Source organism: Rattus norvegicus, chromosome 11, assembly GCF_036323735.1.
Source record: "Rattus norvegicus strain BN/NHsdMcwi chromosome 11, GRCr8, whole genome shotgun sequence".
NCBI classification, from domain to species: Eukaryota; Metazoa; Chordata; class Mammalia; order Rodentia; family Muridae; genus Rattus; species Rattus norvegicus.
Genome location: NC_086029.1, coordinates 29,637,407 through 29,662,868, shown reverse-complemented (window position 1 = coordinate 29,662,868; position 25,462 = coordinate 29,637,407). Strand labels below are relative to the sequence as shown.

The 25,462-nt window shown below is 36.4% G+C and overlaps 1 long non-coding RNA gene across 20 annotated transcripts in view; it reads right to left on the bottom strand.

Annotated features, from left to right (window-relative positions):
• Nucleotides 1-25,462, bottom strand: part of LOC103693508 (uncharacterized) — a 490,050-nt gene that overhangs the window by 122,971 nt on the left and 341,617 nt on the right. For 14 of the 20 annotated variants that reach the window (XR_010056223.1, XR_010056221.1, XR_010056218.1 and 11 more), the window contains one exon: nucleotides 1-25,462. This exon is cut by the window's left edge and continues 20,402 nt beyond it. This is a non-coding gene — a long non-coding RNA (uncharacterized LOC103693508). The other 6 variants (XR_005491062.2, XR_010056232.1, XR_010056217.1 and 3 more) reach the window with 1 other exon arrangement.

Sequence of the window (25,462 nt, the reverse complement as noted above, 5' to 3'; positions counted from 1 at the left end):
GTCATCCAGGACTTTCTTATTTCATGGCCTTCTCTTCTTAGAGTATAATCTGATATGCTTATAGTAATAAAACATTTCCATGCATGGGTAAACCCTACCCCACCCACGTTGGGCATTGTCTTCCTACAAAATGAATCATTTAGTCACTAAATTTGAGCAGGTGGTGTGAACATGACCATGGTTTTCTTGTCGCAAAGTGTCAACACACATGTTTAATTGTAAGTTACTATTAAGACACATTTGACCTAAGCTTCTGTGCTGGTCTTTATCTGTCATAAAAGAAGCATTTTGACATTTAGTTATCACTAAATGTCAAATCACTAAATGTCTTGACCATATGGGGCAGTCATAGTAAGTGTAAACACTGGTATCTTTGTCTTGCTGGAGCTTCTTTGTACTGTACTGAGAGAAGGTGGCTCCTCTTCTTCTTCTGAAGTATGAGACATTGTTCCATACGTAGGAAAATAGAAACATTGATCAATGTGAAACTTCCAGCCCTTCCTGGGGTTCTCGATCATCAATTACTACATCCATTAACTGCTCACCTACCCCATTCCCTTTCATCTCTTTTATTTCATAGTTGAAGGAGAGCTTGCCAGAGCCTGAGGACTCTTACAACATACTGAAGAAAAAAATCAACACATTCTTAACAGAGGAATTTTTCTTTCCTCACAATTTAAGAAAGATATCATTTGTGGTTAGAATGATCTGTTCCCCTTCCTTCCTTTAGGTAATGCTTACTATCAGTTATTACCCATGGTGTTAGTGAAGCCACAGAAGGCTTCCTGTGTGTCCTTTTGTGGCACACTGAGTGCATAACTAATGCTTCACTGCACGCATGGTTGTTATAGACTACATTAACAAGCGCACACTGTATAGAGATGATGATCCATCTCAGGCTTGCTGTTGAATCGCTTTTCTCTTGGCTCAGCTTCCTTACGGTCAGTGGCATTCAGCTATGAGATAGTTGGCCTGGGTTTGAACTGTAGTCTGTGACCCAGTAAGAGACTAAAACTCACTGGCCCACACAGAGATCAGACCCAGGATATGGCCTCATTAGCTCCATGATTCAACCAACTGAGCTAATTAACTACAGATGCACAATTATCATGCTGATTTCACTTCAGGAAGAATTACAGTATAGGTTGACAAATTACTCTGAAACCCATTAGAGCAAATGTGGGTGAGATGTACTAAGTATGCTGTAGAAGCAAAACTATGTTTTTGTCCTCGGGGAAAAAAAAGAAAAGAAAAGAAAAGAAAACAGCAATGAGAATTTCATTGTGGAAACTCTATTCAACCCTAAAATTAATGTGGAAGAACAAATGTAGCAGTGAGAATCTGCTCTTCATGACTACCCTCTGGTCCCATACAAGCATGTGTCAGATATCTAGTGAATTAATAAACCTTTTCATGCACCTGCTGGTATTATATGGTTATGAATGTTTTTGTCATCAGTGTTTGGTGTTTCTACTATGAGTTTCTCTTCTTTTCAAAGAAGTTCTTTAGTTTCTCCCTGAAGATCTTTACCTCAGCCTTCGGCCATGTATGTCCTGGCTATTAGACTAACGGGAAACATTTCTCTTACAGCAATATTTGTCATTTCTTTTTTGCTTAAGATTTCATTGACTTTCTTTGTGTCTTTGTTTCTTTGATTCTTTGTTTCTTTCTTTCTTCCTTTCTTCCTTTCTTTAGAAGTTTGTATGTGTCTGGTTCAGTGTACACACACATATATATATGTATACATAGAATATAACTATATCATTTCTTTTAAAAATGACAGTAAACTTAAAGTTCAGAGTTAAAGAATTTTCTACTAAGTGATTAAATGACAACTGACATTGTCTTGAGAAATGCATCTATGTATGTTCATAGTTTAACTAAATATGCTCAGAATCAAAATATGAAGTGGTTGATCCTAAGGTTTACATGCTTCAGAAATCCAGGGCTCTCCTGTAAATGGTTATGTGGAGCAAAGATATGTTTTATGGCCTCAAAATTACTTTATTCATATTTTGTTCTCCAAATAATATGTAATAAGTTAGATAAAATATTTTGGGCATAAGATACATATTTTGGCTTTTTAGATGAGGTTGCATGTTGTCAGGCTGACATAAATTTTTCTAGGTACTCAAGAATAGCCCTGAACATGTAAATCTTCCTGTCTCCTTCAAATGCTAGAAATCTAAGTATGCTTAACTATCTATAATTTAAACAAGAATAATTTCTACCATTTCCTTAACAAAAATGGGGTAGTAATACAGGAAGTTTCTTCTTAAAGTTAAGTATATTTTCTCACACTAACTTTTAAATTTACTTTTCTTTAAAATTATTTTTCTTAATGATGCCAATTGTTACATGGAGTATTTTCAAAAAAGTAACACTCATATTTAGAGTAAGAATTCATATCCCTGACTGACTCTATTCCAGTTTAGCATATATTCTTTCTAATGGAATTAAGACTTTAAAACATGGCTTATCTCATAGCACTGTTTAAAATAGCTTTGTTATCTCCCTAATTTCTTTTAAAAAAAAAACTCCCTTTGCAATAGCCACAGATAAAATATCTTGGGGTAACTCTAAGCAAACAAGTGAAAGATCTTCATAACAAGAACTTCAAGTCTCTTAAAAGAAAGAAATTGAAGAAAATCTTACAAAATCTTGAGATCTCCCACGCTCATGGATTGGCAGAATTAACATAGTAAAAATGGCCATCCTACCAAAAGCGATCTACAGATTCAATGCAATCCCCATCAAAATCCCAACACAATTCTTCAAAGACATGAATAGGGCAATTCTCAAAGTCATCTGGAAAGGCAAAAAATCCAGAACAGTGAAAACGAGTCTTAACAATAAAAGAGCTGGGGAATCACCATCCCTGGCCTCAAGCTCTATTGCAAAGCAACAGTGATAAAACTGTATGGTATTGGTACAGAGACTGACAGGTTGATCAATAGAATAAAATTGAAGACCAGAAAAAAAACCACACACTTCTGCACACTTCATCTTTGACAAAGAAGCCAAAAATATGCAATGGAAAAAGAGAGCATCTGCAATAAATGGTGCTGGTCTAACTGGCTGTCTATATGTATAAAATGAAAATAGACCTACATTTGTCACCACGCACAAAGCTCAAGTCCAAGTGGATTAAGGACCTCAACATAAAACCAGATACACTGAATATAGTAGAAGAGAAAGTGGGAAAGAGCCTTGAACTCGTTGGCACAGGGGGAAATTTCCTAGGCAGAACTCCAATGGCTCACATTCTAAGATCAAGAATTGATCAATGGGACCCCAGGAAACTGGAAAGCCTCTGTAAGGCAAAGGACACAGTCAATAAGACAAATTTGACATCCAACAGATTGAGAAAAAAGCTTCACTAACCCCACACACGGTAGAGAGCTAATATCCAAAATATATAAAGAACTCAAGAAGCTAACCACCAAAAAACCAAAGAAATCAATAAAAAAATGCGGTATAGAACTAAATTGAGATTGGCAACAGAAGACTCTCAAGTGGCTGAGATGCACCTAAAGAAATGTTGAAAGTCCTTAGAGATCAGAGAAATGCAAATCAAAACCTCCCTGAGATTCCACCTTATACCAATCAGAGTGGCTAAGATCAAAATCTCAGGTGACAACACATGTTAGTGAGGATGTGGAGAAGAGGAACATTGCAAACTGGTACAACCACTCTGGAAATCAATTTGGAGGTTCCTCAGAAAATTGAAAATGACCTCCTAAATACCCAGCAATACCACTCACTCCCCAAAAGATGTCTCAGCATGCTACAGGGGCCATGTTCCACTATGTTCATGGCAGCCTTATTTGTGATAGCAGAAGCTGCAAACAATACAAATGTCCCACAACAGAAGAACGGATACAGAAAATGTGCTTCATTTATACAATGGAGTACTCCTCATCTATTAAGAATTAGGGCATCCTGAATTTTGCAGGCAAATGGATGGAACTAGAACATACCATCCTGAGTGAGGTAACTTAGATCAAAAAGGACATATATGATATGTTCTCACTAATAAGTGGGTTTTAGCCAAAAAATAAAATAAAAAAGTATAGAATACTATAGATACAATCCACAGAACTCAAAGAGATCAACAAGCTGAAGGGGCCAAGTGAGGATGCCTCAGTCCCACTCGGTAGAGAGAAGGAACCAACCACAGGGGTTAGACATGAAGGTACATGGGAAGAAAAGGGGATGGTGGTGGGGGGAGAGGGGAAAATGATCTGTTATTGAGTGGGGGAAAATGAGTGACGCCCTGAGGGCCAGCAGAAAGAATGGAAACAGGTGACCTTGGGAGGAAGGTTGTTGGGAGGACCCTCTAGAATGTACCAGAGACCTGGGAAGTGCTAGACCCTCAGGACTCAAAGGAGGGGACCCTAGATGAAATGCCCTACAGTGGGGAGAGGAAACTTGTTAATCCCACCTCCAGCAGAAAGATGGGACATCAAGTGAGGGATGGGGTTGCTATCCCACAGTCCAAGCCCTGACCCATAATTCTTCCTGTCTGAAAGAAATGCAGGGATGGAAATGGAGAAGAAACTGAGGAAAAGAAGGTCCCATGACAGGCTCACAGTGTGATTCAGCTCAAGGGGAAGCCCCAAGACCTGAACCACTACTGGAGTGTCCACAAAAAGGGACCTATCATGACCGCCCTCCAAAAGACCCAACAAGCAGCTAAAAGAGTAAGATGCAGATATGTACACCCAACCAATGAACTGAAGATGCTTACCTCTCTGGTTGAATTAGGGAAAAGCTGGAGGAAACTGAGGAGGAGGGCAACCCTGTAGGATGATCAGCAGCCTCAATTAACCTGGACTCCCTGAGATCTCTTAGACACTAGTCACCAACCAGACAGCACACACCAGCTGAGATGAGGTCCCCAACACATGTACAGCAGAGGACTCCCAGGTCTGAGTTCAGTCAGAGAAGATGCACTCAAGAGACTGGAGACTGGAGGGAGTTTAGAGTCTGGTGGGGTGGGTGGGGTGGGAACATCATTGTGGTGACTGGGGTGGTGGTGGTATGGGATGTGTAACAGTCTGGGGGTGAAAATAATTAATTAATTAATTAAAAACAAAAAATGAAAATAATAAATAGCTTTGTTGGTGATGTTTAGTGAAGGGGTTAGCTAATTCATTTAAATTGTTTACTATTTAGTAAAGTATAATCTAATTGTCATATTCCTCGCATTGATATTTTATATATTATTTTAAGTTTGCTTTATTCTTCCTTTCTTAACAGCATGGATTTTAAGAAGCCATCAAAACTATCACATAACTTCAGTACTGCACTTTTTTATGACTTGAGTTTACAGACCCCTGTGATGTTCTCCCTCCCCTCCCTGTATCCCCACATTCCTGGTACCGGTCATCTCTTTCATATAGACACACACCATCACATCACTCTACCGCTGTCTTTTTTTTATCATAAACAAAGAAGCCTTTCTTTTTTATTTAGGCAGGCAATATCCTCACTGGCCATTATGTTTTCATTCTCACAGTATCTGCAGGGACAGGATAGAGAAACAGGTCCACCGCAATGAACTCTCTGTATGGTTTAAACATTGTCCCTCGAGGTTCATTAGGTCTTTTAGAACCAAGGATGGATTAGCTACTTGTGTGGATCATAGAAAAGTCCAACACAGGTTCACTTTGGCAAGTGCAACTCAGAAAAAATAAAACCAACTTCCTATCTACCCTTTTAAGAATGAAAGTGTTATACTCCCTGGAACAAATTCCAAGAGATTTTTAGATGTGGATCCCTAGGGTTTCTCCAAAGTAGAAGCTGTCAACAAAGCATTCAGATAGCTTCAATTACTTCATTAAATGTGATTCGTGAATTTCTCAGGAACTTGATCGACAACTTTCAGGTGATTTCATTACAGTAGTATAACCCCCAAATTCCCATTTGGTAAACAGACTTCTTTTAGGAAGCCAGGACTGACTAAAGCAGACTATTGGATATGCAGAAACTGGATAAAGATTTCCTTGAATAATGAAACCTTATTTAATAAAAACCCTTGGGTTGATTATTTGGATCATTTAGTTGCCAATGTAGGCAAATGAGTCAAATAAATCAGTTGTTAAAAGAGCAGCACAAGTGGAATTGGCACGAACACAGTTGAACCATCTAGGTGGTACTCGACATTTCCAAGAGCCCTGTGTGGAAGGGCTCAGTCAAACTGTATAGCAAAAGACAGTTCGCAATGCCGAAGGCTCTCTGACTATGCTCACTTTTCACTTTAAATAGTGAAAACAGTGAAAATATTCATTTTCCATATTGACACTGTACTTGCAATCTTAGCTACCAATGAGCAGAAGTGAAATTTACCACTATATGGAAAAGAGTTACCATGTTGTAATCATGACAAACTGTATGACCTGTACATGGCAATGAGTGACCTATAATGCCATTCATTCATAACATATTTATGAGGTAAAACTACAAAATGCATATTTACTAGTCCTGAAAGTCACCTAAGTCCAGCTTCATGAAGATTCCAAACCCACTACCTATTTTATTTGGAGATTCTGCTTTAAAAAATGTACAAGAGTTTTCAAAATCAAAAGCAGCGTTTGACAAGGAGTTTAAAAATTGCTTGACCTTGAGCCTGGCCATCCTTCTGGTTGGTAGTCTCCCTTCCTGGGGTGGCTTTAGTATGCCTAGTCTAGGGAGTAGCACTATTTCGAGGTGTGGCCTTGTTGGAGGAAGTGTGTCACAGTGGGTGTGGATTTTAAGGTCCTTGTCCTAGCTGTCCTGAAGTCAATCTTCTCCTAGCCCTTCAGACTTCAGCCTTCAGAGATGTCAAACTCTCAGCTCCCTGTACCATGCCTGCTTGAATACAATCATGCTCTCACCTTGATGATAATGAATTGAACCTCTGACTCTGTAAGCCAGCCCCAGTTAAATGTTGTCCTTGTAAGAGCTGCCTTGGTCATGGTGTCTGTTCACAGCAGTAAAACCCTAACCAAGACACTTCCTTATTGTAAATGGTACATTGACTCAATGTTTGTAGATGGTATTAATAATATTTATAGGACACTGTTAAGGGACCGCATCTATTGTATACCAGCTACCTGTGTGAAAAGTGTTTACTGCTCTCAGTCTTACGTCATTAAATAGGTTGCTAATCGTTATCAATTATGCCAAAAGTTCCAGCTCTTTTTCAGAATTGAGATGGACTGAAACCATGTGCCCCTTTTAGTGAACTGTATTGCCATTTCTGGTTCACATCCCTGTGAATGCACTCTGAGTGAATTCATATTATCACACACTGCTATCTGTATGTAGGCATGACATTTTTTAAAAAATTTAATAGTGCCTTTAACTGTGAGATAAGGAATACGTTAGCACCTTAGCGGCAACTTTTTTTTTCATAGAACTAAATCAACAATCGTGAGACCAAACATATGGAGTTAGTTATGAGATTAAAATATAGATATAGAGTGTTCATGTAAATTAAATGCCTCAGGCATCCTCTCTCTTTGGTTCTCTCTAATTGCCATCCCCTGACGGCTAAAAGCTTATCACCTGCCTCACACCTGCATTGCTGGAACCGTTTCCTATGGTTCCTTTTCTGGCTCCAGGGTGCCTCCAGATTTTATTTCCATCTCCAACGCCCAGCTATGTATTGCACATTACTTCCAGAGAAATTCATTTTAAGTGCTGATTTTATTATGTGATTACCTTGCTTTAATGTCACCTTTGTTTGGATCCTTATTTCAGGCGCCAAAACAAAATCTTCACGGTGCAGATGTTTAAGCCACTCATAATTGTTTCCGGTATCTCCATGTAAACATTCCAATCAGCACCAGGAAGGAAACTGCTCAGTCCCCTTCCTACTGTGTCACTGAATTCCATAACCATCGGAAGTATGTTGTCACACTCATGCTATCCCCTCCCCCATACAAAGTACTCTCCATTCTTACCTTTGCTTCTCTAACAAAGCTTTATACAGTTTTCAGTATAATAGTGAGTCAAAGGCTACTTGTTCATTACAGAACCCCCTTCACTCAGCTAAGTGTCAATTCCTGATGACATTTCCTGGTTAATATTTTTTAATTTATCTTTTATTTTATTTATTTTTCTTTGTTTTTTTTTTGCTTTTTTTTTTTTTTTTGTAATTCAACAATCTTTTAAGTTTAGATGCATTCCCTAAACTGAATCGAAGCAGTTAAGGTAAATGCTATGCTAATGACTTCAGTAGTTTTCCCTAGAACAAAACAGTCCTAAAATATAGCAGTACCTAGAAATGATTGATTGGTTATAGTGCACTTACACAAGCAATAAAAGTCTAGAGCACTGAGGTTATACCTACATCTGAATGCATAAGTCTTTCCTTCAGGATTTTCTGGTAATGAAAATGGATTTTAAAATATAATAAAGAAAAATTGCCTTGAAAGCAAACATATCTTAAATGATACTATACAAGAGTAAATTTGTTTTATAATAAAACTTTTAACTTTTTGTAATATTGTGTTATACTACTTAAGAACAATGAGAAGATACGTAATTAGTTTAATGCCTATAATCTCAAAGCACATACCTACTCTTTACATATAATGAAACCAATTTATTTGGATAATAGTAAGTGCTTACAAAATATTTTTAATGAAGACACTAAACCTCACAGGTGACACTGCCTTTAAAGTTTATGCTATTTCCTAAAAATCTAGCACAATTGCATTACTAAATACAAGTAAACCTGGTACAACTCTATGCTTAACAATTGTTTATTAAAGTGTTACTTTTGCATGGCTGATGACATAACATATTCACTTCAATTGCTTTCATTTTGTAAGAAACATACAGCCTACTAGTTACATATTTCTGGCTCTTTGATAAGTAACGATGACACACAGTTCAGGGGCCATCAACTCTTGTCATGTCATATTAATGGGTAGTGAATAAATTGAGTAATTCTGAAATTATTTTATCCATTTGGAAAATGTTTGATTTACTATTTTTATTCAATATATCTTTAAACTAACTTTTTCAATTCCAGAAAAGAGAATTCTTGTATAATTCCTATGACTTTTAAAGAATCAAAGTCTGAAAACTTGCAGTAGTTCTATTAAACTGCATTGAAAACACAGAACTGATTTGTGAATTATTCTACACCTTAAAACAGCAGCAGGGTTATGCAGAAGATCTTATCCTTAACGACTTTTCTGAGACCTTGTTATATATTTACATAAGTCTACATACTGTCTTGTCTTGCTCAAGAACCTATTCTTGCCCACCCCAAAACACTTCCATACACAGAGTTCCTTTGAAGAATGGGATGCAATGAATAGCAGTAGTAATATGCTGAATGGTAACAGTAGTGACAGCATTTAATAATATTAATATTAATATTTTTCTTTATGTACAAGGATGACATGTTTTTGAAAAAAATCTGCAGCTTAAAATATTCTTCAAAACACACAGGAGTAGGAACTTATATGAAAGGTTAAGGAGAGGTCAAATTCATAGATGTTCTGGCGAACCCCTTAGGATGTGTTTTTCAGAGGTGCGTAATAACAGTGAGCATAGAGATAGCTGTGACAAGCAATTTATTTCTTGTGTGTGCATTGCATTTCAGAGTTGGGGAATAATTCTTACATATCTATTTTTTCTCACTTCAAAATTGAATAAGGAATTTGCAGAAACAGCAACAGAAAAGGAAATCATCTACTCATGAAATACCGAGCTCTTGTTTATCTTTTCTAAGACTTTCCTGTGCAGGAGAATATCAGAACACACAAATAAGTCGAGAATGACTAATCAATACAAAAATACACACTCTTATTATTCAGATTACCCTCATTTAAATTTAAAATTTCTGTTTCACCCACTCTTATTTTCTAAACTAATTTCTGTATCTATTTTAACATCAAAGAGAAGATGGTTATACACATTTCTACTTTATATGACTGAAGGAAATCCTGAGCAATTAATAATGTTATTACTATGTTAGTCTTTTCTTAAGTTTGGTGGCTCAACAGACTTTGAGTATAAGTCTAGCAAAATGACTTCAGCACTCAAATCATGCTTTATCTAAACTATGAACAATAACAGAAACTAAAACTACCGGCATAGTAATCAGACAATTATTTTATTTACTACTGTGTATATAATTGTATAGTATTTTATATAGTATTATCATATTAAACTATACCTAATTACACTCACAAATTCTATTTTGTGTGTTCTCTTTTCTACTTTCGTCAAATAAAGAAGGGCGATGTTTACTGTTGTCAAATGAACTCAGGTACTGTTTACCAGTGTCAAAACAGAAAACTTGTGAACCTGAGCAAAATACTCTCTTGAACCCACACACCTATGGTCACTTGATCTTCGACAAAGGAGCTAAAACCGTCCAATTGAAGAAAGATAGCATTTTCAGCAAATGGTGCTGGTTCAACTGGAGGTCAGCATGTAGAAGAATGCAGATAGATCCATGCTTATCACCCTGTACAAAGCTTAAGTCCAAGTGGATCAAGGACCTCCACATCAAACCAGACACACTCAAACTAATAGAAGAAAAACTAATAGAAGAGTCTCGATCATATGGGAACTGGGGAAAATTTGCTGAATGGAACACCAATAGCCTATGCTCTGAGATCAAAATGATTCTTGACAAGTGGGACTTCATAAAATTGCAAAGCTTCTGTAAACAGCAGCCGACAAATTAGGAAAAGATCTTTACCAATCCTACATCTGATAGAGGGCTAATATCCAATAAACAAAGAACTCAAGAAGTTAGACTCCAGAGAATCAAATAAACCTAATAAAAATGGGGGACAGATTTAAGCAAAGAATTCTCAACTGAGGAATATTGAATGTTCAACATCCTTAGTCATCAGGGAAATGCAAATCAAAACAACCCTGAGATTCTGCCTCACACAAGTTAGAATGGCCGAGATAAAAACCTCAGGTGACAACAGATGCTGGCAAGGTTGTGGAGAAAGAGGAACACTCCTCCATTGTTGGTGGGATTGCAGACTGGTACAACCATTCTGGAAATCAGTCTGGAGGTTCCTCAGAAAATTGGACATAGTACCACCTGAGGACCCAGCTATATCTCTCTTGGGCATACACTCAAATGATCCTCCAACATATAACAAAGACACGTGCTCCACTATGTTCATAGCAGCTGTACTTATAATAGCCACAAGCTGGAAACAACCCAGATGTCCCTCAACAGAGGAATGGATAAAAAAAAATGTGGTACATTTACACAATGGAATGCTGCTCAGCTTTTAAAAACAATGACTTTATGAAATTCATAGATTAAATAGATAATGGATAGAACTAGAAAATATCATCTTGAGTGAGGTAACCCAATCACAAAAAAACATACATGGTATGCACTCACTGATAAGTGGATATTAGCCCAAAAGCTTGGATTACCCAAGATACAATCCACAGACCACAAAACAGCAAGAAGGATGACCAAAGTGTGGATGCTCCAGTCCTTCTTAGAAGGGGAAACAAAAATGTTAATAGGAGGAAACACAGAGACAAAGTTTGGAGCAGAGGCTGAAGAAAAGGCCACCCTGAGACTGTCCCACCTGGGTGTCTAGCTCATACACATACAGCCACCAAACCCAGACTATGTTGCTGATGCTAAGAAGTGCATGCTGACAGGAGACTGATATAGCTCTCTCCTAAGAGACTCTGTCAAATACAAAGGTGGATGCTCTCAGCCAACCAGTGAACCGAGAACCGGGTCCCCTTTGGAGGAGTTAGAGAAAGGACTGAAGGAGCTGAAGGGGCTTGCAACCCCATAAGAACAACAATACCAACCAACCAGAGCTCCCAAGGACTGAACCACTATCCAAAGATACACATGGACAAACCCATGTCTCCAGTTCCATATGTAGCAAAGGATGGTCTTGTTGTACACCAATGGGAGTAGAAGCCCTTGGTCCTGCCAAGGCTTGACCCCCAGTGTAAAGGAATATCGGGGTGGGGAGGAGGGAAGATGTGGGTAGTTGAGTGGAGGAACACCCTCATAGAAGAAGGAGGAGGCAGGATGGGATAGGGGGTTTATGGATGGAAACCAGGAAAGGGGATAACATTTGAAATGTAAATAAAAATAAATCCAATAAGAAAGATTAGTGCCTGCCTCACTGCCAATAATATGTTTGAAATTCCCATTCGTTTTGAAAAATTAAATACTATGTTCTACTTTAACTTGGTAACATCATCTATCTCTCGAGATCTTTCTGTGATTATATCATATACACACATAAATACATATGAAAAATGACATTTTATTTTCTTTTTAATCTACAGGATAAACAAAGTTTAAGGTGCTGATAAAATACATTTTGTGGTCTCAAGTACGGCGGTTTGGGGCCCCCGAGAGAGATGAATTTCTATTGTACTTAGGCAACCCGATTCTTTTTGTAGAGTATCTATTTTTAAATAAAGCAAGAGCAATCCATAGCGATATGGTAAAATATGCTATGACATATAATATATTATGAAATATGATAATGATTTAAAATATATAATTGAAAATTTGAGGAGTTGAGAGGGGTGATAAGAACCAATATCTACTAAAGGTCAGGATAGAAACATCTCTCCAGACTTCTGCTAAAATTACAAGAAATAGATTTCAGTCCTGGGAATACTTTGTCTTCTGTCACCCAGCATATTGTCATGGAATTTGAAAAGAGCGGAAGTGTTATGGTTCTGAGAAAGCTTTTCCCTTCGTTTGCTAATTCCTCACTGTTGGATGTGCTGCAGTAATAGGAGATGTAGTCTTAAGATTCAAGAATTACGATGAAGGGAAAAATGAAAGAAAGGGGTAGAGAAAGACAGAGAACATGTAGGAATAGGAGAATTTAAAAGAGGACGAGATGAAAAGAAACAATAAAAGCAGGAGGTCTGCTGCTGTAAAAGTAGAGCTGCCAGGGAGAAGGCAGGGCCTGCTCCAGGCTGCACCTAGGATGGGGAAACACCATTTTGTTTCAAATGGAAACTACAGTGTGAAAAACAAACAGGACCTTAGAACAGTGTGAAGGCAACCCGTAAGATCACGAATTACTTTCAGAGTCTCCTCTCCTGTTTGCTTGGGTGGAAGAGTATTTTTCCTTTGAACTGTTTATTATTATTATTATTATTATTATTATTATTATTAATTTTAATATGAAGAGTCCTTGGCCCTTAAGCCTTCGTGGGTCTGGTCAATATGCAAAGAATCAAACATAAAAGTGTTATGCCTTGTTTTCTTAAAGCAAGTACTAAAGTTTATACCATTTGTGTAGTCAAAATGTTGGAACTGAACTCCGTATGACTGAGGTCTTTGAAGACAGCAAATTAAGTGCCTATCCAGGATGCCAAAGTCATTTCTTGGCAAAAAAATTCCATTTGTTTTAAATGAAATTATGTGACGTAATATAAAAAAAATCTAATGGTCTTCCAACAGACCATTAACCAACAGTTACTTTTGTCTAATCCAGCATTTGGTCTCAGCGTCTTTGCTCTTAGTTTTGACTCTAAATGCTCCTAAACTAATAGCAGTATATCTGTTCAGCTCATTACTGTGAATTCACAAACACTTAAAAATGTAAAAGCACATTTTTCAGGGTAAATGTCATACTAAAACAATCTATAGTTCCTTCCTTTTTCTATATAGCTTTTTTAATTGATCTCCTTCCCAACTGTCTATTAAAAGACAGTTTATAGCAATTTACTAGTTACAAGAGGTAAACATTCTGCTAATTAACACTCATATACAAATGAATATAAACACTAACATTTAATATGGAAAAATAAATATGTATTAATACAGGGAAAATTATATTAACAGATGGAAAATATTAATTTCTCTAAATTTGAAATCTCATAACTCCCAATAAATGATTCTACAGGAACTGAATGAATCCATTTATCCATCTATTACTTACCTTATAATCACATACTTCTATTTACTTGTAAATTGTATAAACAAAGTTGCTAATTTTGTTCATAAATTTTTCTTTGAGAATAAATATGCATGAAAGATGGCAGGCAGACGATAAAGACACAAAACGGTATCTTAAAAATATTACAAAATGGATTTAATGACTACTATTTAGTGCTGATTTATACACAATCATAATTTATCCATTCAACTTAAATGCACACATATTCATAAAGTTGTTTCTGAAATTAACTTTAATAATAATTTTTCTTCAAATACTTCGTTCTATATTTTATATGAACTTTTCTATATATTTTTGAAGAAGTCAAACTCTCATAAATCTTTCTGGGTTTGTTATAAAAGTGCTCTTAAACTGTTTTCATCTTTTTTTTATTTTTTTTATTTTTTTATTTTTTTTTTTTTTGGTTCTTTTTTTCGGAGCTGGGGACCAAACCCAGGGCCTTGCGCTTCCTAGGTAAGCGCTCTACCACTGAGCTAAATCCCCAGCCCCTCATCTTTTTTTTAAAAGGCTCCTTACTATGTTTGTCATTTATTTGTATCATTTTTATGTTTATTTTTGAGATCATAATAAATCACATTTATTCCTCCCCTTTTCTCCCTCCAAACCATCACTTTAGCTGCTCTCTGAATACATGACCTCTTTTTAATTAATTTTTATGATATGCACATATGCATTTTTATATAGCATACATTCCTGAGGGGAACCTGTTAACTCCACGTAACATTGCTTTACAAGTTTTCACGAGCGACCCTAAGGTATTGGACAATCAATTGTTGTGCTTAAAGATTTCTTATTTTAGATCCACAATGTCAAAAATATTTTCTAATATGCTCTTGCTACCAGAAATGCAACCACGCATTTATTTTTGCTCATCAAATTCTAACGTGGAAAATTATGTTAGTAATTTAAGTGGTGACTTATTTTTAGATACTAATCAGGGTTGTACCTGATAAAAATAACATAGGAACCTTTTGCTAAAAGAACAGTGAACCAATTTTGAACAAGGATGTACTATTTTTAATTACATTTTCACCTCAAGAAACTCAGGGAAAATTCCAGACTTAAATGATGGAATTCACATAATCTCAAGGATTCAATTAGTTTAGGCAATCATAGGTTTCTACTTTCCCCCTCCCTGGTGGATTGTCCTGCTAAAAGTAGCGTATATTTAAGAAATCATGAAAAGAAAAAATTTTGGTTAAAAAAGTTTTAATTTAAAATCTTTTAAACAGGTCCTAAATCCTATCAATATTTACATGGACAGGTGAGAGCTGTGTATGTCTCATTCAGGTCAAGGGAATATTCTAGACAGACAAAAAGAGGGAGGGGCACCAAGAAAGAAAAACAAAAAAAAAAAAGTGTACTGGATTGGTAAAAGGATTCCTCCCACCTGGTCTGCTCAAAAGTGAAGATCTGCAAATGCTTCCAAGAAATATTTTGTCTGTAATACAGTTTCTGCTTTTAACCAACTTTATATTGCATAAAACACAGGTGCTTTTTTGTATGATTTGGTCATAGCACAACATAACACATTTTATACTAAGTGATGAGAAATGATGAACGTAAGATAAATTATCTGAAACCCACATTAGATGAAAACACAGTCAAAGTAAGTGATAAAGCTTGTTCTTTGCTTTTAATAAAAAGTTCCCAGCTTTGCTTAAAAATATCTTGACGATGATGAAATAACATCATATTAATAGTAAAAGTCGAAATTTTAAAAGATCAAGATCACAGTGCTGTTATATCTTTGTGAGATTCTTTCTCATATCCTTAAAAATACTGATTCCACAGAGAGTTACAGGTAACTGTGGTTCTAATTAAAATGGACTTAAGTACTCTTTGGTTGGTGGTTTAGTCCCAGACCAGGTGGGAGCTCTGGTTGGTTGATATTGTTCTTCCTTTGGGGTTGCAAACCCCTTCAGCTCCTTCAGTCCTTCCTCTAATTCGTCTATTGGGGAAGCCATGCTCAGTCCAATGGTTGGCTGCAAGCATCCACCTCTGTCTTTCGTCAGGCTCTGGCAGAGCCTCTCAGGAGACAGCTATATCAGGCTCCTGTCAGTATGCGCTTCTTGGCATCAGCAATAGTGACTGGGTTCAGATGACTGTATATGTGATGGATTCCCAGGAGAGGCAGTCTCTGGATAGCCTTTCCTTCAGTGTCTGCTCCACACTTTATCTCCATATTTCCTCCCATGAATTTTTTCTTCTCCCTTCTAAGGACTGAAGCATCCACACTTCGGTCACCAATCAAAGTATACATATGGATCGACCCATGACTCCAGCCGAATATAATAGCAAAGGATACACTTGTAGGACATCAGTGGGAAGAGAGGCCCTTCATCCTGTGAAGGCTCGATACCCCAATGTAGGGGAAGGCCAGGACATGGAGGTATGAGTAGGGTGGCTTGGTGGGAGAGCACCCTCATAGAAGCAGGGGGAGGGGATATGGGATAAGGAGTTTCCGGAGGGGAAACCAGGAAAGAGGATAACATTTAAAATGTAAATAAATAAAATATCCAAATTTTAAAAATGTATTTAAGTAAACAACTGACCTCAAATATACTTTATAAAATTTAATAGTTATCTAAAGCATACTTCACACGCAAAGAAAAGAAAGCTTCCTAGATCATTGTTACTTTCTTTGAATTGTATGGTTAAGTTGCTTCTCAGAAATTATGATTGGTGTGTGTGTGCGTGCGTGCGTGCGTGCGTGTGTGTGTGTGTGTGTGTGTGTGTGTCTGATTTAGACCCCTGATGACGTCAAAGTTGAAAAAGTTGTTCTCCACATAAGTGAATGCTACTTTGAATATAAGTTAGCAGGAAGTAGGATCCTGAATACTGAGACATACATGGTCATATTTTATGGTCATTGTACTGGGACAATCATTTCTGGTTTAATGTTTAGGATGAACTTTAAAAAGTTGAGACATGTAGAAATATCACAAGATTTAAGTAAACTTTTATTTTGGAAAGTTAAGTTTTTTAGATCTCAAATCCTTATGTTTCAAAATATTAAGATATCTGTATTATTTTTCTTCCCTGTTGCCGTGATAAAATACCATGGACAAAAGCAATATAAATGAAAGGGTTTTAAATAACTTATGGTTCCAGGAGCAAGGATGCCCACAGTGGTAAGGCAGGCATGGAATGGTACAGAAGTAGGGGCTGACTGAACCTGTTCACATCCACACACAGGAAGCAGAGAGAACAGGAAGTAGTGCAAACCTAAGCTCTCAGTGCCTCCCCCAAGTCACAACTCCTCCCCCAGCAGCACCACCTACTGGAGACCAAGTGTTCAAAGGCAGGAACCTATGAAGAGATCTCTCGTTCAAACCACTCAACCTGTGTCAACGAAAGCATTGCCCTTTACAATTCAAAGACACGAAGATTACAAATAAGACTTTTGTCACTTGTTAGGAAATTATATTATTTACTGTTAAATTAGGCTTTTTCATTGCTCCTGATTTTTAATTTTTTTATTATTTAAGATTACGATGTACTTATATTATTATTGTCCTCTTCCTCTCCCCCATGACCCTACTTCCACCACCACCACCACACTCTCCTTTTAGTTCCAAATAGTTCACATTGCCTGCAACACCCATAGGTTGAGACCCAGACTATGGCTGTTCATCTTGCCCCTCCTTACACCACATTAGCGTTTCTGAAGTAGGATTTCTTTAGCTGTTTCATGTACTTATGGTAGCTGGAACTGTCTTATACACTTATTTAGTGTATCTGATGCTTAAAGTCCTCTTAAGTCTCCTCTTCTGTAGGGCATACTTGGAGCAGTTAACACACATTACATTCTGTGCTCTTAGATCTACATATACATCTCTAAGGGGAAAAAAGGTGACTTATAACTAACGAGTCTCCAATACCTACTGCATTATCTAATAAGCAGTAAAATATGAATGCCCACTGATTAAAACCACAAATCTCAAACATGTTAATAGATCAAAATAAGTGGAGAGAGGGTGCTTACATACTGTTTTGGACTATTAAATGTTTCTGACTTGTAAAATATTCAAATCTTTAAATATTTAGTACTTTTCATTTTTAGATTCCTCAGGGAAGCTAATGAAAATTGACATATACTTCCATTGACTGCATGTAAGAGAAATATATACATATATTTACCAGTCCTGATTATCCCAGTAGCTTAAAAAGATACTAAGTAGTTATGGACAAAGCATTGGTGAGGTTTTACTGGTAACAAACTGTCAGTTGAAACCCCCACATTTGTGGCTGCTCTGATAAAAGCCATGATTGGGTTGGATGTCTGAAATCTGCCTTTTTGACTAATAAATAATTTCACTACATGCCCCTTTGTTGACTAAAAAGTTAGCCTTCACACCACTGACTCAAATATGTGGACACTTTCAGTGTGTTTTATTGTTTTGGGTATATTAAGTCAGGAGATATTCAAAACTCAAAGTGACAGGACAGAGTCATGAAGTAGGTGATTAAAAGAAGAGGAGAAGGAAAATAAAGAGGAGAAGAAAGGAAGAGGAACAAGTGTCTGACCGAATCACAAGGTAACAGAGGTAATTTCTGGTAAACACATTCTCCTTGGTTCAGCAAACTACTCCTCAAGAAAGACGTTTAAATAATTTTATTTTTGTGGTAATGAGAAAGGAAATGATGTAAATTTTCCTTTCTAATAATAGTAGACCATGAACATATGCCCTAAGGAAAGCACAGCAGAAGACTAAGACAACCTTAGGGTAATTAAGCACAAAGGCTGTTTGTGCCTCAATAGCCCAGGCAGTTGAAGCTGACACAGGTTGAGGCATGTCGCTGGCAATTTTTCTATTTTCTTTGGTAGTAGAGACATGATTTTTTTCATAAGTCAGGGGTTACTTTAAAGCTACAGAATACTCTGTGCTACACTTGGAAATATGGAATGAATTACTGGAGTTTCAAATGATATTTTCAAGCAATAAACTAATATATAACTATAAACTAATGAGAAAGCAAATCATTTGCATGGTGCAAGACAGCATGGGCATGGGGAATTCTTGCCCTGGCACATGCATGTAGCAAAGCACACATGCACTTTCTTTAGCGTTGACCTCTCCTCAACAGGCATCTCCAAATTAATTTCTAAAACTGGATTCTTTTTTTTTAAATGTTCCTCCCTATATCCCACGCACATGTGCTCCCTTATACCTTAGTTTAATTTAAGATAATGTCATCCACCCTGAAATACAAGAAACAAACTTTAGGAATTTTCCAAGCTTTCACTCCCCTTATTCTGTGATTCCCACTCCTCCCTCTTGACTACAGAGAAACCCTTTGAAAATTTCCACTGACTCCATTTCCCAAGTGACTCCAAAACATGCACTGATAATTCTCCATGGATTTTCAAACCCTTAGTTACAACTGTACGCCATCTTCTGCTTCTTAGCTAGGATTAATGAAATACCACACTGGCTCAACATTTCCAGGTCTGTCCCACCTTCTTTAGATGTAGCCACCTCTTATCAACTGTAACACCAACTACAGTATTATACTCTTGTTATACCCAGGAAAAACTAGTGGTCTTCATTTTGCTTTGTAGAGGAAAATCTCTAGCATCTGTCTCCTTCACAGAAAAATATAAATGGCCATAGAAGAAGCATAGACTTGTCTGTTTCTTCAATCACCAGGGTATTAAATGCTTCTGCTTTGGTGCCTAGCTCTTCTTCCATGAGCTATTTTAACCTTTATTTTGTCAGTTAATTCCAATTAAGTTGGCATTCATTCAAAAACATTTATTAATCACCAGCAAGAGTCACACATGAGACTGAATCACCCTACTGTTTCCATATAATTTAGTCTCCATCATGAGTATTGATTCCACCCACAGGAAGACTGGGAGACGTTCTGTAACAGATACCCAAATAAGTATTACAGTCAGTCACACTGAAATGACATTTGCTTCTAGCTTATTCAAGACACAGAAGTAATTCTAGGTGAAGATCACATACTTTCCGTCAGTGCGATAGCTCTTGGTAAAGGTGCTTTCTGACAAGTCTGAAGACCCAAGTTCAATCCATAATGGAAGGGTAAAATGGACTATGGCATGTTGTCCTCTGACAGCCACAGGAATGCCCAGACATGTGCGTGCACTCAACAAACACAAAACAATTCAACAAAGTGATAAATAAAATATTACATATTGTGTTTTCCTGAGTTCAGAGTCTTATACCTGACAATTGAGCTGAGTGGTGCTGACCTTGAAGACTGAGGATACAAATTAAACTTAATCTGTTTTCTTCTATTTAGATTTTTTTTAACTAATGCTTACTCTCACACTCTGTCACTTAGAATTGGTAAGTATTGCTTTTCTCACTACTATGGTCAGAGAAGGATATTGTATTCCTCCAAGAGTAGAAATTCTAGATGTTTCTGGTGGTTGATGGAAGGTAAGCATGCATAAAGAGAAAATAGAAAGTTCCATAGAAAGAAACTTTAGAATTATAAATATTTAGGGATAGAATGTCATATAGGAAGAACTGAGAATTTATAAATTGTAATCATGAACTCTTACTGTCTTTTGAGACCTGTGAAGAACATGTAGATCTTGGTGCTAAATGTGAAAGACTTCCTCAAGCACCACAATAGCATAAAGAATGGAAGAATTCTCATAAGTACCAAGGCTGGAACCTTTACTACTTAATTAAGAAGCCAAAAGCTATGGTAAAGGTCTTCCAGTTGTAAGAGATTGCCATGTTTGGTGCTGAACACATACACACAAGCTGTTAACACATAATCACATATGAATAAATGTTTTCATGCCAACAAGCACAATATACACACATTCACAATAGGCTATACAGAGAAAACCTTATAAAAATGATAACTCATGTGCAGGTACACATACATGTATCTATGCAAAAGAACACACACACATACACATATAATCATTTTCCTATATGTCAATTGTTTATTCCTCTGATATACCTACTACCCAGAGCATACCTATTCTTCAGATGCCATTATGGTCTAACTCAAAATTCTACGATTAGCTCTGACTACTCAGAACACAACAGTTTTAAATATTACGTCTGACTTCAAGCTTCTCAATTTTCCCAGGGAAAAGAGACATATGAACAACTATAGTTTTGACAGGTGGTCAAAGAATCTGTGCAGAAGAAAGACAGAGCATATCTGTGAAAGGAATCTTAAACATGACAGGACACAAAGCAGAGGCAGCTCCATTGCATCCACATTAGTCAGTAGCAACCATATGACAAAATGGGTCTGTATCTGAACTCCTTACTTTCACAGCAATCTTAGTTCCTGTTGTTCCATTAGCCTTATTCACTATTGCCTTGTGGGATTTAATACAACTTAAAACTTGAGTTAAGGAGAAGACGGTAATACATTTCTAACCAAAAGTAGGAAGCATCAAGAACAATGTTTTAATAACATGGTTCATAGCAGCAACACAATCCTATCTTACTTGATTCTTTCTCTGCTCTTAGCTTCTTGCTTTTAGGGCTTCTGGAGTTCGAGAGAAGCTTATCTGGTGTAGCTCCACTTCCCATGCTATTTCTATGACCTCACTTTAGATACTATGTGACATTTTAAATTAAGGAACATAATCAAGAATGGTACGACTGTAAATAAGAATGGCCTGTTTCCATTTACCTATTATTTTAGAACTGTACTGTTTAAAACATTTTGATGGGGCTTCTATATGTGGGAAATTGTCTATTTAAAGCATGGTTTAATTCATTCCAAGATTTTCTCACGTCCTATTATTCTGTTATATCGGTTACATTCCTTCTTTATAAATTTGAGTGAACAACGAATGTGCCATGACTTATCACATATAAAATCTAATCCTCAAAATCCTATCCTTTGAGAAGCTGGACTGCTGGATTATACAAAACAAGCAAACAAACAAACAAAAAACAAACACAGCAAAATAAGATGGTGAGACAAGAAGCTAGATACAAATCACATGAACATCTACTTCCTTGACTTCCACATTTCTTATTATTTGCTATTTGTTCTGATATATTCATTTTTGTGTGCATGGGTCCTGGTGCACTTCATTTGAAATCTAGCTGAACAGAAAGCAAGAAGTTGACGATACACAGTGCCAAGGGTCATGTTTATGTACTGGAGACACCGGTTATGCACTGGTAACACTGAGCTTCAAATTCATTTCTTTCAGCTCATAAAGAATCATTTTTATGCTGGTTAATTTTTATTATCAACAGATTTAGTAAATATGGTCTCAGTATTTTAAAGGAGTATTACTACTGAATTCAGACTAAGAGATCAGAGGTTCTTTGAAATACAATTTAATTCAGTGATAACTCTAATTTTGTTGATTGGGATAATGTTCATGACTTAAATGGGGTGTGTCGAATAGCAATTCACATCAACCAACATATTGGGACACTATGATACTTTTTTGCTTCACACAGTTTCTTCTTGCATATATTGCCATTCTCTGGTAAATAAATACTGAATTTTTGTTCAATGGAGCCACTTGTTTTCATATAATATTAACAACAATAGCAATAACATGTGTGCAAACAATTCATGAAAAGCAACAGAATTTCTAAGGGAAATATTTCCAATTTTAGAACAAATAAGTAATTTTACCATATTAATGTTTTTCATAAATATTTGAATCTTATCTACAGTGTTTTAAGAAAATCTTTTGGCTGAATAGCAAAAAGGACCATTAAAATTCTACTAGAAATATGTTTCATTGTGTATCAAAACACAAATGTTTATATTTTTGTGCCTGATCCATTAGAAAAGTATGATTTAATCAACAGACAATAGAAGGGCAAAAATGTCACCTTACGAAAAATGCATGTATGATTTAATAATTTTATTGATAACCCCCTTATGTCTCATTTCACTCCATTTGGTTGAATGAATATTTATTCTGCATTAATTAATTTCAAAGATGAGCAATGCAGTCACCACTCTCCAGGGCACATAGCCTACTATGGACCAAAGACAGACACAAATTAATTTTGATCAGTGAATTCTATTTTTCTTCAAGTTGCTATTGAGAGGTATGACAAACAGTCACCACAAAGAGAAGCTCTCTAAATGCTTATGGAAAGTGGTGCTGTTTGCAGCGAATCATGAGGAACTTGGGTGGTTGTCAATTTTACCTACTTATGACACATTTTCATGGTCATATGTACCGTTTACTTTCCTCTGCCAGTAGAACACTTGTCTACTACTACTCTCTGTGCCTCTTGTAAAACATTTTTTCACTCCTTAATTTCTTGATTCAAATGGGAAATATTCTTTTGTACATCTGCCAGAAGTGTAATTAAGGAAAGCTTCTCTCTGTTCTATTTTAAAATTTTATTTTAAAAGCAATGTTTAGAGGATCTATTAAATAAATTATGATGTGCCCGACGATCATCTAATGCAAGTCATTAGAAGAGGAAATGGACACTGTTGATTTAGATGGAGATCTAAATTAAAAGAGGAAAAAGCTCAGAACCGTGCCATCAGTATAAAAGTATCATTTACCTTTCTTAATATCATTGTTTACAGACATGAAGAAAGACTGAAACTATTAAATGTTAGTAAGCTAACTTTTGGGGAAATGTCACCTATTATATGGTATAATTTTCTATTTTGTGTTTTAAATAATTCACATGACAAGGATTCATATTAGAGGTACAAAGAATGTATAATCTATTTTTCCAAAAAATAGACTTTTTAAAATGTAGTTCAGTAACATGATACTAAATATTAAAAGTAATAATCCCTTTTTCTTAGTTCACAGAGAAAATTGATTTTTATATATTACTATTTGGTAATAATTCAGAAAATATCCATAATAGTGTTAAATTATCTATAGTCATAAATGATCCTTCTTTTATAGCTGGGAATTGAACCCATAGCCATGTGCAAGCTTGGAAAATATTCAACTAGTGAGTTACATCAAATTCTAGAGTATCAAAATTCCAATGAAGGTATGATTTAAAAGTTCACATAATTGTGGAATTCTTAACTTCTTAGAATTAAAGCATAAGGTAGCTTTTAAACAATACACAACAAGACAGGTGTTTTTTCAACATATCAAAAACATCTGCAACATCACATAAAGATTAAAGCCAATGAGTGTAACAATCTGAATTGAGAGCTTTCAGTACAACAGACAACACATATAAAGTCTCAGTGGAATCACAAACCTTGGCTACTAATCAGGAACAATACAACTCTTATCTGCAAAGATGACTAGACTAGACCAGCAAACAACAGCTAGGAAGTGACCGCTCGGTAGCTGGTATAACCCCATCCAGACTGCCTTAGCATGGGTCGCACATGGTATTCTCCCAAGAACTTGAGATGGTCTTGCCAGAAGCTGCACGTGATATTTTGGGTGAACTCCTCCATCATCATTGAGAGTAGCAAAAGAACCAGCACAGTACTTCACGGGGCTTCAGAAGTCATTTTACAGGCCTCAATCTCTTTTTGTTCGTTGATCTTCTTTTCAATTGCCAAGAATTATGTTACCACATGTACTTTACAGATGGGGAAGCATCATCCTCCAGGCCATGATTTGGTGGCCACAAATCTTAGAGCAACAGCATAACAAAGCTCAGAAATCATTAACCCAGGTCTAAATAAATCATTAACCCAGGTCTAAATAAATGTAGCCTACCTTCCCATTTAAATGGAACACTGACTCCGTGGTGCACTGTTAATTTTTATGTTATTGTTTTGGTTTCATCCAAGCTCTGTGATCTGTGCTGTTCTGCTCTTTTAGGCTTGAAGCAGTCTGTCCCGAATTAGAGAAGAGGTCCTGGAGTGTGGGAGCAGGGACTGACCTACATCTGAGCAATCTGCATATGATTCACCACAATTAACCAATTTGGTTGGAAATAGCTACAATTAAGTTATTAGCAGAGAAGTATTTACTAGACTAGAAACTCTAAATTTATCTTCATGCACGCCCTAACCAAGTGAAGGGCTGCATTTTTAGTACTTGTGAGCGAAGTACTGAAAAAACGTCCCTTCGAATTAGTGCCATATTGTGAAATTCTTCACAGTCAGTGTTTGTGTGTTATATGTTCAAGCTATTTCCTTAAAATGTTTAGACACAGAGAGGCAAGAAAAACATGAAATCACTGTGCAGAGGAGATAGTCAGTCTCTATATATCATCTGTCTGCCTATCATTTATCAATACACATGGGAAGGTTGATGATATCTGAAAATTATATACAGTAGGCCAAGTTACTATAAAACCATAGAGAAAGTAATATAGGAAATGCAGACTAATACAAAGCAGAAGGATGTTCACAGTAAAAGAAACAAATAGAAAAGAAAATATTCGGATGGGCAAACACTGATTGTGTAAATTCAAGTTTAGCAATTCAGTGGAGATAATCATCATTGACCATGGGAAGTATCTATCTTATCTGTATCTAATCATGACGGCATATTTTAAAACCATGCAAACCAATCTATGATCAAAAAGATTTTTCCTACCTTTATAGTTGAGTAACATGTTGTCTGAGTGACCATGAAGGATAAC